The sequence below is a fragment of the Arachis hypogaea genome, chromosome 18 (assembly GCF_003086295.3).
Source record: "Arachis hypogaea cultivar Tifrunner chromosome 18, arahy.Tifrunner.gnm2.J5K5, whole genome shotgun sequence".
NCBI lineage: Eukaryota > Viridiplantae > Streptophyta > Magnoliopsida > Fabales > Fabaceae > Arachis > Arachis hypogaea.
This window is the reverse complement of record NC_092053.1, coordinates 132957207-132971784: the sequence shown is the minus strand read 5'-3', so window position 1 is coordinate 132971784 and position 14578 is coordinate 132957207. Positions and strand designations below refer to the sequence as shown.

At 27.9% G+C, this 14578-nt stretch overlaps 1 long non-coding RNA gene across 1 annotated transcript; it reads right to left on the bottom strand.

Moving 5' to 3' along the window:
- Positions 1-7490: 7490 nt before the first annotated feature.
- Positions 7491-10302, bottom strand: LOC112772159 (uncharacterized). The gene is made up of 3 exons (XR_003187405.3): positions 9579-10302; positions 9327-9491; positions 7491-7696 (listed from the first exon to the last, which is right to left on the bottom strand). It is a non-coding gene; the product is annotated as an uncharacterized lncRNA (long non-coding RNA).
- Between the last annotated feature and the right edge of the window lie 4276 nt (positions 10303-14578).

Genomic DNA, 14578 nt, shown 5'->3' with positions numbered 1-14578 from the left:
TAAGAGTAAAGCGACATAGGAAAGGAATTCCAAGAGATAGATAACAAAGCTTTTGACTCGGCTCGCGAAGTTAAAACCGGCCAGAGCATATAAACATAAACATATGTATATACCCAAAATACCCAAAAGACAGATTACATAACCTATTTCTCCAACTCAACCTCTAAGAGGGATAAAACATGAAATACAATGTAGTGGAGATATAAAAGTATCTATATATACAACTTAACGGAAACATAACCCAAAACACAAGGATCCTTCGCTGACTGAAGCTCCCAGAATGCCTCAGCGAGATGCATCTCGACTTGCATCTGAAAACCACAAAATATATATAGGGTGAGAACCAAAGGTTCTCAATATGGTAACAATGTCCACATAACTAACATATAAGGTCCCGGAAAAGGCGAAGGCGATCCTAAAACTTCCGACAAAAGATTACAAACTTAAAACTATTCTTTACAACCATAAATAATCAATAAACAAGGTGGGGAAGTTAAGGGTTCAAAATTCTAACTCAACCTAACTTAGTCCTTTAGCTTCTCACCTTCCTCTGTTCCTCCAGAACTCCATGGCACAGACAAACAAAATACAGACAAAGCAAATACAAGTAGAATACAATTACAGCAGGTAGCAAATTTATCAAATAGGCATAATAATCACATAGGGACGCTCAATTAATGCACAACCATACAGAACAAACATATGCATATGATGTATGTTTATCCTACTAGCCGTGAGCTCACGTGTCGGTTGCTTTGCTAGAACCCGACACAACCGAGCTAACCCAGATATCGCCTCTCTGATATACCTCCACACTCTTGGGATATAGTTTCCGTCATACTCTCGGGATATAGTGTCTGCCTCACTCATGGGATATAGTGCTCGTCGCATTACCCGGGATAAAGTGTTCCCACACTCTTGGGATATAACACCCACCACGCTCTCGGGATATAGTGCCTGTCACACTTATGGGATATAGTGCCCGACACACTTTTCAGGGTAAGGTGCTCCCACACTCTTGGGATATAGCTTCCACCATGCTTTCGGGATATAGTGCATGTCACATTCATGGGATATAGTACCCAACACACCTTACAATAGAGAGAAAACTCAAACATATTCATCATCAACAATCTCAATCAGACCTCAATTATCATATTCATTCATAATAATTCATATTCATTCATTATGGACATAAACATCACATATATATTATATCTCTGCACTTCTCATACCTAATTAATCATATTTCAAGCTTACTTCACTCCCACGTTACCACCCCTTTCTAGCTTCACCTCATCACTCAACGTACAACTAAGGTTTAGAGACTAAAAGAGTAAAATAGAGATTTAGAATTTTAAAATTATGTTTTCATTCACAAAACTCATTTTTGCTGAAAACAGGATCCCGTGTACGCATGCATGTTTAGACGTACGTGAGACCCCTGAACAGTGATGAATTCTCGCATCGCGTACCACTCGCTCGCGTACGCAAGCGTGTAAAATCTACCCCTCGCGTACGTATACACCTGCTCGCATATGCGAGATACCAAACCCGAAGGGAATGGCCACGTCGCATGTGAGTTCGCGTACACGAATTCTGCAGGGTAGGCAAAAATGATAAGTGTTGCAGAATCTCTATTTTATACACTAAACTTCCGACGAGCATAACTTTTTCGTTTTAAAGCATTTTTTATCCGTTCTTCAAACGGTGTAAACTTCACGGACCCAATTTTTATATAAAAAAGTTTGAGAAAAATCAAGGTTCCAGAAGCCAAGTTATGGCTCGCTGAAGTCTAGTCAAAAATCAACTTTAAACCAAAAATTCACAAGGATTCCTAAACCTCAATTTTTACAACATTCCAATTCCAACCCTCTTTAAACTTACCGTTTCTTACCACAATTGCTCCAAACCAACCTCAATTCTACCACCACACCCATCAACATACCAATTTATCACCTTCGTCAAGATTTCAATCCAATAATTCAAGCATCAAACAACATTTCAATATACATCATCATCATTTACCAACCTCATATGCAAAGTTAAACACATCATTCATGATAGCATTAATCACAACCTCAAAATTACTAACCAACAAACATATTAACCAATTTTAATCATCACATCATCAATAATTCAATTCTTATCTTACGGTTAACTAACCTAAGTTTTCACGGCATATTATATTTTAATTACGAGAAATCGAAACTATACCTTGGTCAATTCCTCCCAAAGCCAGAACACCTCACAATTTAGTGTTTTCCAAGCTTCCAAGACCCCAAAACCCCACCAAACAATCCTCTAGACACCAAAGCTCAATCCAAGCTCCACATTCTCAATCTTGACTCCATTCAATAACCAATTTCAATCTTACATCGTAATTATTATTATAATCAATATAGAGTTTACTAATTTAACATTACACAAGAGTTTTTAGGGTGCTTACCTGACCTACAGCTCAAGTGAGCTAGAACGGACAATACCCGCAAGCTAAATGGAACTTAAATACCGAAATTACGCAAAATTTAACATAGTTACACATTAAATTTCAAAATTTAGGAAGAAGAGAACTAAAATCAAAAAGTGGTATTCCATACCTAATCAAAGACTGGGCTTTGTAGAGCTCGTTGCACTGGTTGCGTGGCCATAAACGGTGCGACGATCAGAGTTCCAGATTGAAAGTTATGGTGAATTGAAAATGGAGCAAGGGTTTGCTAATGGTGTTCTTCCCCTTTCTCAAGTTTCCAGCATGAAACATATTAAGGGAAAGGAAGAAGAGCTGTTGCCCTTTAAGTAAGGGTGAAATAGGATTGGACCTTAGGCCCGGTTCATTTAATTCGGTCCGTTCGGTTTAATTTTGGGTCAAATTTTTTAAAATTAGTATCAAATTTTTTATTTTAATTAGTTTTACCTCATTAAACTATAAATTTGTATTTTCTAATTTTTAATATAATAATTAATTTATTGACTAATTATTTACTAATTTTACGGGTTTTACATTATACTAAACTCGAAAAATTTATGATTATAAAATATTATTTTCGATTTACCATGTCAAATTAAAATGTAAGCCCGTGCATCGCAGGAGTTTAACACCAGTAGTAATACAAATGGTGAGCTCTTATGCTAATATGGCGCTCATACATTGAGTTTAGGAATTTATTTGCTTAAGTGTCGTCACTAAAAATTTTTAGAATTATATTAATAAATTATAAATTATTATTTGGTAAAAAATTATTACTTTTTAGATTTTAAATTATTTGCTTAGGTGGTGTCACTAAAAGTTTTTTAAATTTTATTTATAAATTATAAATTATTATTTGCTTTGGTTGTTACTTTTTAAATTTAAGTTATTTGCTTAAGTTGTTATTTTTAAATTTTAAATTATTTCGCTTAAGTAGTTATTTTTAAATTTTAAGTTATTTGCTTAGGTTGTTCTTTTTTAAATTTTAAATTATTTACAGATTACTCTTTTAAATAATAAATTATTATTATTTTCTTAAGTTGTTACATTTTAATTTTAAGTTGTTTGCTCATAAATTAAAATTTTCAAAAAATTTAATCTAAATTTATTTTAATTCAAATTTATTCCTAAGTTAATAAGTTTACATAATTATTATAATTTATAACCAAGTGCGATTAGTTTTTCACGTAATAATGATAATAGTTAATAATTATTCAATTAATTTTCGTGTAACAATAATAATTTTGTATTATTATTATTTGCTTAATAATAATTTTTGAAAATATTGATTTACATTTTGGAATGTAATTTGGACATTAGGATCTATATATGAGGAGAAAAGTATTGAAAAACTAAGGTATTTCACTATATATATATATATATTTATTATATTCTCTTATTATTTTTATTTATCTTTATCTTTATAGTATTACAAATAGGAAGCTCTTATTCTGATGTGGCGCTCATACATTGAATTTAGGAATTTATTTGCTTAAGTATCGTCACTTAAAATTTTTAAAATTTTATTTATAAATTACAATTTATTATTTACTTAGGTTGTTACCTTTTGAATTTTTAAATAGCTTTTGTTAAGTTGTTGAGTATTTAGTTTTTAGTATTGTTGAATTAATTATTTGTTTAGGTATTGTCACTAAAAATTTTTAAATTTTATTTATAAATTATAACTTATTAGTTGCTTAAGTTATTACTTTTTAAATTTTTAATACACTTTTTTATGTTGTTCGGTATTTAGTTTTTAATATTGTTAAACTAATTATTTACTTAGGAGTCCTCATTAAAAATTTTTAAAAATTATAAATTATTATTTTAGGTTGTTCACTAGAATTTTTTAAAATTCATTTATAAATTATAAATGTACTGATGTGTGGAGACTACCAAAATTGTCAAGTATCCCACAATATAAATTTAATTTTGTGAGTTTTGACACTCTCAATACTCTTGAATTCTATTACACCTATTTAGTTGGTAAGTTTGTTTAAAAAGATATTCAATAATAAATTTATTTAATTTATTGATAATTTCGGTGGTATTTTTTTTTAACAAATTCATTGACAACAAATATTTTAAATTTTAATCTATTTTAAATGTTATTGGATATCTTGCTGGAGTTGAAAGTAAGAGCACTCTTAAAAAGATGGCAAATTTACTATGTTAATGTTGTTGAATTGAAAGCCGATGATAGATAATCATTTTTAATATAAAAACTTACACATAATATATGAATAAAACGAAATTTAAGAATTTCAATATTAATTTCAATGTAAGTTTATTTATTTGAATTTGTTTCAAGATTTTATTCTATATATTCGAATTTATTTGTTGTAGTATTTTGTATTTAAATTGTTATTTTAACTTTATTTTGTTATAAATATTTTATAATATTAAACTTTTTTGTGTTTGAAGAATTTTAATTTGTTACAAAAATTTGTTTTTGGTGAATAAATATTTTTTTATTTAAAATATTATTATTAGTATGTTAATTTAAAAATATAAAAAATAAGCATACTTTAAAAAAATATACTTTATGCTGTTTGATCTTTATAAAATTAAAATAATTAATTAATTAATTAATAATTTTTAAATTGTAACTATTTCTTAATAAAAAATAATTTATAAATTGTGTGTAAAATTTTATGAATTTGTAAATTTTTAAATTTTAAAATATATATATATATATATAGTTTGGTACAATTTTTTTTTGTTATTTTTTAAGTTGTAATTATTTTTTTAATATAAATACTTACACATATTAGATGAGTAAAATAAAATTTAAAAATTTTAATATTGACTTCAATGTAAATTTATTTATTTAAATTTATTTCAAGATTTTATTTTATAATTTGAATTTATGTGTTTTAGTATTTTCTATTTAAATTGTTATTTATTTAAAACTTAACAAAAGCAAATTTGAAGATGGCCTCCAGTGGGGAGATTAACTTTTTATTTGTTTGGAAAGTAAAATATCATATTTGAAGACGATGACAATTTTGAGAAAATCATGAATTAAGAGAAAAGGAAAGATACGATGTTCTTCGTATGGATAGAGGCCAACAAAAAATTTGAAGCAGATCAAACTTTAATGTATTCTGAATTTTCAAATCAATTTGTTTATGATAGAGAAGAAAGGAAATGACATCCACGCAAGAGACAAGAGAGAGTATTCTATCGGGAGGTTAAATTATATTCTATCGGGTACAAGTGATATATACTATATGAAAATTTTGTTAATTGTTCAAAAAGATTGCAGAACATGAGTCTATTGAGACAGTTAATGGGATTACATATCCTAACTTTCAAGATGCTTTCTATTTTATGGGACTACTGTGTAGCTATAGAAGATTCAATGCAACTATTAATGAGGTCTGCTCATCAATTTTAAAAACTGTCATATTATTAATATCTAATAGTGTTAGCAAATCAAATCGTATTTGGAGTGTAACTTGGACATTATTGACTAACGGAATAGTATATATAAGGAGAAAAATATTTAAAAAAAGTTTTTAATAATATTTAGATAAGAAATAGTATTTTCATCTTAGTAACATGTTATGATTTGCATTTTTATACAAATATTTGTCGTCGTAGATATAACTAATTTATTAACTATACTTTCAGATTTGAAATAAAATGTGTAATACGGAGCATAACATTATATATCAATTATTTTTCTAATAAGATTAGTAAAATACTAAGTTGTCAATAAATTTTCATTAGCTTTATGATATAAAGCTTTAATGTAAAATTGACATGCTATTGTTATAATTATATATGTTCTTAATTCTTTTAGTTTTTTTTTATGATTCAAGAATATTATAGACTTCAAATTGTTTCATTTGTATTTTACTTTGAATAAAGATAAAATAACACATTCAATATATTTATATTATATAATAATGATGATAGTATTATAACTAAACAAATAAATAACTAAATAAATAAATAACTTAATTTTTCTTTTATCACACGGATGTTTCTCTAGTAAATAACTAAATAAATCTACAAACGTGTTAAATTGAAAATGAAGTGCGTTAACAAATAAAGAACACGCGTCTTTCAATTTTTTCCTTTTTGTTTCTTTTTTCTAATTTAGGGAAACTAAAAGAAACAAGCACCTTAAGAAAAGAAAAAATCAGTTTTCAAAATTTTAAATATCTAAAAGGAAAAGTCTAGGGGCCAGCAGTTTTATTGAATTTTGGCCAGCATGTAACCAGCAGAGGAAGGTGAGTCATTGGATGAAATCTCATACCAATCTCACACCATCAAATCATCATTGATGGCTAGTTGATGGCTAACAATCACAAAAATTGCTGGCCCCTAGCATTGCTCTATATAAAAAAAAAGAAAGAAAAAAAACTTAAAATGGAAGGATCCGTAGCTAAATTCTTAACTCCAGCAGCAATAAGCAGATAGAGCCTTCAAGTTCAATCACATGTTGAATAGTTTTAAAAATGTTCAAAATCAGTTATCATAATATATATATATATATATAAAAAATTTAACTTATTTTTAATAATTTTATATTTTAATATATATTTTATATTAATAATTATTTTAAATGACTACTTTTAATATATATTTAATATAATTGAATTATTTTATATTAAAACTTGTGGTACATTATTAGATACTAAATAATAATAAATATTTTAACACAAAATATCTGTCTGATTTAATTCAAATAACATGATATAATATATAATTTTATATAAATAAATTAAATTTAATTTTGATAAACTGACATTATAAACGATTTTACACAGTGTAATTACATTCATTCATTTGAATGATTATTCATGCGTGAAAGGTAAAAGATAGTTATTTCTATTGTTAGGTAACACCCTAACTTTTAGCACGTCATAATCGTACTAAAAATAAGGAGTTACTAACCTACTTTCTTTTATTATCTGTTTAATATTGAGCATTTACATCAATATCGCGTTTCAGTTTTTAAGAAAATTCAAGAAAAATGGCTTTTAGTAATTAAAATCATATATCAAAGATATTCAAATAATAATAATCACATAATTATTAACAGTAATAGATGTTATACAATTAAATTCAATATAAAACTCAAATACAATATTTATCCCTATGGATAAAATAAAAGCTAAAACAACAAGAGCGAGGGAACTCTATAAAAACAAAAGAAATCACAAGTAAATCTACTAATCGTCTGCAGCTTCTTACTGAATCTTTGAACCTGTGTCACTAAAAGATTGAAAGATTTTGGGGTGAGAACAAACCACTAGTTCTTAGTAGGAAATAGGAATGCCGTAAAAGTAAAAATAATGAAATAAAATGCAAATAATTAACTTTACTCAATAAAACTATATTTATTAAATCCCTGAAAATACTTAGTTTTACTTTAGATAACCAATTACTTTTCTCTAAATTTCTAAAGTCCAACAGATTTTAATCACAAAATCAGTCATATTAACCATCTCTCAGCCACAATCATTTCTAAACCACAACATTACACCTCAATGCATCTGTGAACCAACAGCACAAGTAAGAGATCCAAACCAACACACAAACAAGTCAAACAGCACAATCACAGAGAAATAATACAAGCAAACACAGCCAAATGCAAATGAGCAAACAAGAATGATGTATGTCAAGTCCTATCGCAGATAATGAGCTCGTTTGTCGGTTTCGACCCGCACCCAACGCAATCCGACTTGCAAGTCAGATAAGGCATTCCAGACTTTCCAGCGACATAACCTCTGCAAGTTTCTACTTCTTGCAGGCGCTGAGAGAAAGTATGCCGAACATGAACTCTGCAAGTACTTGCAGGCGCTGATTCTCCGGCTGAAGCATGTGCCCCTTTCTCCTGGAAGCCATTTCATACACAATCATTCACACATAAAGCCCACGACTTAACATTTTCCCATCAGCACCCTAACTAGTTACTTTCCGTCACCCTCTCGTGACCTTTTATTCATTTCATAATCACACGTGCCGTGTTCTTTTTCCTCTTTCCTTCTTTCTCTTAACAAACCGAACTCAAATCATAACTTGAAACAAAATCTATTGTAAAAAAAACTGAATGTAAAACTTTATACTTTCTTAATAAATCAAGCTGAAAACAAGACTTTCTATAATAAATTGAAATCAAATAATTTTCAACAATTAAAATGTTTTCTTTGAAACTAAACCACTTTCTATTTTAATAAAATTCAGACCTTTCAAATCTTGTATTATTGAGTCAAACCAATCATTATTAATAAATCAAGTCAATAATTTCTCAAAATAAGCTTATAAATCGGATTTTTAAATTGAAATCACTTTTCGTGTATTTTTACAAAAAATTGGACAGCATCTACCCTTAAAATTGGACTTCACCACCCATGTGGGCTCCCTCGGATTCATAACATCCCAAACCAAACTCAAGTCCAACTCCATTCAACAATTATCAATATGACAATTTCTTCAATAATTAACTCATTATATTTCAATTTAACAAGTAACACTAATTTAATCACCTTTCCCAGCCACAACTCAACCAATTCATCACAATCACACAAAATCAGGATTTCAACAACTCCATCAAAATCAAAAAACCAATATCAATCATAGCCTTAAACCAAAATTAATCTTATCAATTAATCACTCATAACAACAAAACCAATCACATTCTCAGCCATGACCAAACTCAATAAACTAATTATATCACCAAAACTTCATCTCAATACCAAACAAACCACAATTTTACAACCTCAAACCAAGCTTATTCCTATCAATTAGCCACCTAAAACATTTTTAAATTATTCGCAATTACTCGTTAAACTTTATTGGCATTCATAGATTAAAACAATTGATTTTAAAATAAATCTCCTACCTCGATTAACCCAACTCGGGAATCAAACACGACAAACCCACTTATTCCGAGTTCACAGCAACAGTAGCCTCAGCTCCCTCCGGGCAGCAACAACAGCGACAACCGCGCCCATTCCAATTACCTTTGTAGCGGTGACATCAATGGTTCCGGATACAGACGGCAGTACTAAATAGAAACATATATTATTGTATTCGGAACAAAAATATAGTAGAGAAATAAAATCGGGAAGCAGAGCACGAGTTAGAGTGTTACCGTTTCAAGAATGGAATTGGGAACGCAGGAGAAGCTGCTGTCGGGTAATATCAGTGGCGCTTCTCTTCAAGCTCTATGGTGATTGAACTGTGACGGTGAGCTCGACAACGACCAAGCGCGACAGAGCTGGCAGCGTCCTCTTCATTTGCGACGGCGACAGACCCTTGTAGCGGCAGCGACAGGATACGGATGAACGACGGCATCGCGGGCTCGGCTCCATGGACGGGACGGCGAGGACGACGCATGCAGAGGTAGCCCGCGAGGATGACGACAACGGTGACCCCATGGAACGGTGGCAACGGCGCAGTGGCGTTGCGGCGGCGACAACAGGGCACGGCTCCTCCCTCTCTCTTTTCTTCTTCCTCCATTAGCAGCTCTTTCTTCCCTCTCTTTCCCCATTTCTGTTTCCCTTCTTTCCTGCCTGCGACGGTGATGGCGACGGGCCCTGGCAGCAGCGGCGGTGGATTAGCGGCGACGAAGGCAAGGCACGAGGGCGACGCGGTGCGGTGGAGACGCGACGGCGGGCTGAACGCGGCTGGGTGTGGCGCAACTAGCAGCGCGTCTTCTTCCTCCTCTTCTCGCAGATCTCTTTCTGTGCTCTCTGTGTGATTGTTACGTTTAGGAAAGGAAAGGGGGTAAGGGGTTAGGGTTAGTGAATTGGGGAAAATAGAGTTTCTGAATTAATTTGGGGATTTTGGGATTCAGGTTAAATTAAAGATTTTATAAAGAAATAAGGATAAGTATGAATAAATATTTTGATAAAATTGGATGATAGAATAATTTTAAAATTAAATATATTTTATTAAAAAATATTTAAAAATATTATTTATTAATATATTAATAAATTTAATTAATTGTTTTTAGTTTAAATTATAAAATAAATATATTAATTATATAAATTAAAGACCATCTTCTTATTTTTTTAATGAGTCTATTTTTTTTATTTGTATTCAAATATTTATTTAAAAGATATTTAAATTGATAACTAATATAAGATCGGAATTTTTGGAAGATTCTTTCAATCAAACAAATATTTGTCAGCAAAGTTTTTTTTTTTAAATCCTAAGAATTCTTATTATCTTTATTTTTATTTTTATAATATATAAATGGGGAATTCATATGCTGACGTGGCACTCATACGTTGAGTTTAAGAATTTATTTGCTTAGGTGTCGTTACTAGAAATTTTTAAAATTATATTTATAAATTATAAATTATTATTTGCTTAGATTGTTATTTTCAAATTTCAAATTATTTGTTTGAGTTGTTTCACATAGGTTGTTATTTTTTAAATTTTAAATTATTTTACTTAAATTGTTGTTTTTTTAAATTTTAACACTATTTTTTAAAAATTTGTTGATTTTTTTATCACTATTTTTTAAAAATTTATTGGTAAGTTTTAAATTTAGAATTTTTAAAGATCATAGTTCTGAAATCTGTTTCCACCCAAGTAACAAAGACCACTTGCCACTTTACTTTATCTACAAATTTAATTCAAATTTAAATTAAAGTCAATTAAATTTAAAAAATATTAATTATGAGTTAGCTATAAAAATATAAGTTATGAGACATATATAACACCACAATTCAAAATACATTGATCGCTTTTTTTACATATATCCAAAATTTAAAATTACTCTACTTATTCCAATGGCTGGTATTCACAAAATTGCAGAGATTAATCTTACAATTGACAATTTGTGTGTACGTATACGAGCGATACGGTTATGGACATTGCCAAGTTACGAAAATTCTCAATTGCCATACTCAATTGAGATGGTTTGACTCGATGAAGACGTGAGTTTCTTACTAATTTTTTATATTATTTTAAATTTATATTATTTATATTTTAAATTTGTTTGTTTATCCCCATTTAATTGTTCTTTAATTTTTTTATCAATTATAGGGAGGAAAAATACACGCTCCTTAGTTAAGAGAGCTTTTGTATCTCGATTCGTGAATTTGCTAAGAAAAGGAATATCTTACCAAATAAGATATTTTGGTGTTGGAAAAGAGTTGTGTAGAGATACTTGATCCACTTCTATAGATAAGTTCCAACCAATATTTATTTCTAAAATTTTAGTGATGATATTTTTAATGATATTTTTTATATTTTGTATTATTAATATATTATATGATACCCTGCATAGAAAGAAGATCTATCGGATACACTTACACTTTTTCTCAACCTAATTGATAAGACATTTCTCTTCATCGTTGAAGTTCAAATATATAATAATCCACATTTTTCACCTTCTTATAAAGTTAAGAAGATGACTGATAATGTGGATCTCATAAATAAATGCAAAAAGGCTCACTCTATTCAAATTGTGAGTATAGTTAATTACAAGTGTACTTTTTATTAAAAAATAATTTATTTTTTACTTCCTTGATCATTAGTAGTATCTAATTTATCAATGATAATTAATAACTAATTGTAATTTTAGGATGTTGACTACATTGGTGGTTTGCTTCCATCTTCAAAAGCATTCTCAATCATTGAAGGGGAGGAAGTAGAAGGTGCTAAGGTATTTGTTCAAAAAATGAATTTTTTGTTTTTTTTTTTTTTTCAAAGTTAGAGTTTAATTTTATTCAAAAAATATTATTGAGATAAAATTAAAAGGTGAGAAGGATGTCTTTAATTTAACATAGTATTTTTACAGAATTTGTTGCTTGAATTCTTCAATAAAATTGTGGACAATGGTGAATCTGAAGTGTTGGAAAATGTTATTACACCACCCAAGCAACTATCTTCGGAGTCGGAAGATTCAGAGGTGGAAGGAGAAACCTTAATTTACAAGAAGATCAAAATTGAGAATAAAAATTGAGAATTTGGATGTATATGTTTTGGAATCCTTTTTTAGAGTCTATCTAATAGAATAATGTCAAACATATGTTTGTTTTGGTAGAAACATTATTTTTTCTTGAGTTGTTATTTTTTTGGTTCTTTTTTATTTTTATGTTTGAAATTTAGATTTTTTTTAAATATAAATTGAAGTTATTTGGTTATTACTTATGGTTTTATTTTTCAATTGATATTTTGTTAATTTCTAATTTAGTCTTTAACGTCATAAAGTTATAAATTTTTCATATGAATTATTGTTGATACAATTAAGTTAGTTATTAATTTTTAATGTGTACTTATTTTTAAAAAAATCTAATTCTAATTTTTAATTAAAGTATTATGTTTAAAAGCTTAAATTTAAATTCAAAATATACTTTTTTTAATTTTTAAGTAAACAAATGGATTTAAGAATATTTTTAAAAAATTTATATAATTTATAAGCAAATATACTAATTACAAAAGATTATATTAAAGTAAATAGAATTACCAATTTTATTAAAATGTGAGGTTATTTATACTATTAAAAAATATTAATTTAACATTCCTCTATAGTTAATTCTATCTTTAATGTTGTTCCGATAAAATTAAATTAATTTAATATTCTAAAAAAATTTAAATATTTTTTTTAAATTTATGTAATTTATAAAGTTATTAATTTTTAGATTGTATTTAATTTTATTTATTTATCGATAAATAATAGGATTGATACTATTTACGAAAAAAAATTATTTTTAAATTAACAAATTCCTATATTCCTAATGAACAACGAACATTTAATTAAAAAAATTATTTAAAAATTTAAAATTTGCATTATTAGCTAATTAGAAAACTCTATTTAAAAATTTAAAATTTAAAATTCTAATACTAATTCCTAATTAAGTGACTTCTTAACCGTTTCAATTTTTAAATTTAATTTTTTTTATTTGTCACATTTATAAATTTTTTCTTTACTCAATTTACATTGTTATATTTTAGATTATCTCTGTACAATAGAAGTAATTTCATCTTTTTCTCTCTCTTTTAAATATTTTTTTTTAAATTTACGTAATTTATAAGGTTATTAATTTTTAGATTGTATTTAATTTTATTTATTTTTATTGACAAATAATACAATTGATATTATTTATGAGGAATTTAAAAAATAATAGGATTAAGAAATTTAATTAAATCCTGATGCTTTCAGTAGGTAATTCATCAATGTAAGGACATATTACAGAGATGATAATAACATATAGCAACATTACTAACATAGCCAATAACAATAATAATATAATATAGTCTTTATAGTAATACAAATGGGGAGCTCATATGCTGACATGGTGCTCATACGTTGAGTCTGAAAATTTATTTACTTAGGTGTCATCATTAGAAATTTTTAGATTTATATTTATAAATTATAAATTATTATTTGTTTAGGTTGTTATTTTTAAATTTTAAATTATTTGTTTGGGTTGTTATATTTATGTTGTTATTTTTTAAATTATTATTGTTGATTCTTTTTAGTACTATTTTTTAAATTTTTGTAGATTTTTTTCAAAAATTATAGCTACATACGTAAATTAAATATATTTTTGTTAATTTAGAATTTTAAAAAGTGTTAATATATTTATTTACTTTATCTACAAATTTAATTTAAATTTAAATTAAAATTAATCAAATTTAAAAATTTTAGCTATGAGTCAACTATAAAAGTATAAGTTATAAGATATGTGCAGCACTACAATTTAAAGTACATCAAATCCTTTCTTTACATACATCCAAAATCTAAAATTTCTCTACTTATTCCAATGACTGATATTCACAAAATCGCAGAAATCAATCCTACAATCGACAATTTGTCTGTACGTATACGAGTGATATGGTTATGAACACTACCAAGTTACGAAAATTCTTCATTGCTATACTCAATTGAGATGGTTTGGCTCGATAAAGACGTGAGTAGGTGTAATCGTAGTCTTTGACTACACTGATAGTTTGCTTCCAATTCAAAGGCATCCTCAATCATTGAAGGGGAGAAAGTAGAAGGTGCTAAGGTATTTGTTCAAAAAATAATTTTGTTTGTTTGTTTATTTTCTCAAAGTTAGATCTTTATTTTATTCAAAAAATATTATTGAGATAAAATCAAAGGTGAGAAGGAAGTCTTTAATTTAACGTAGT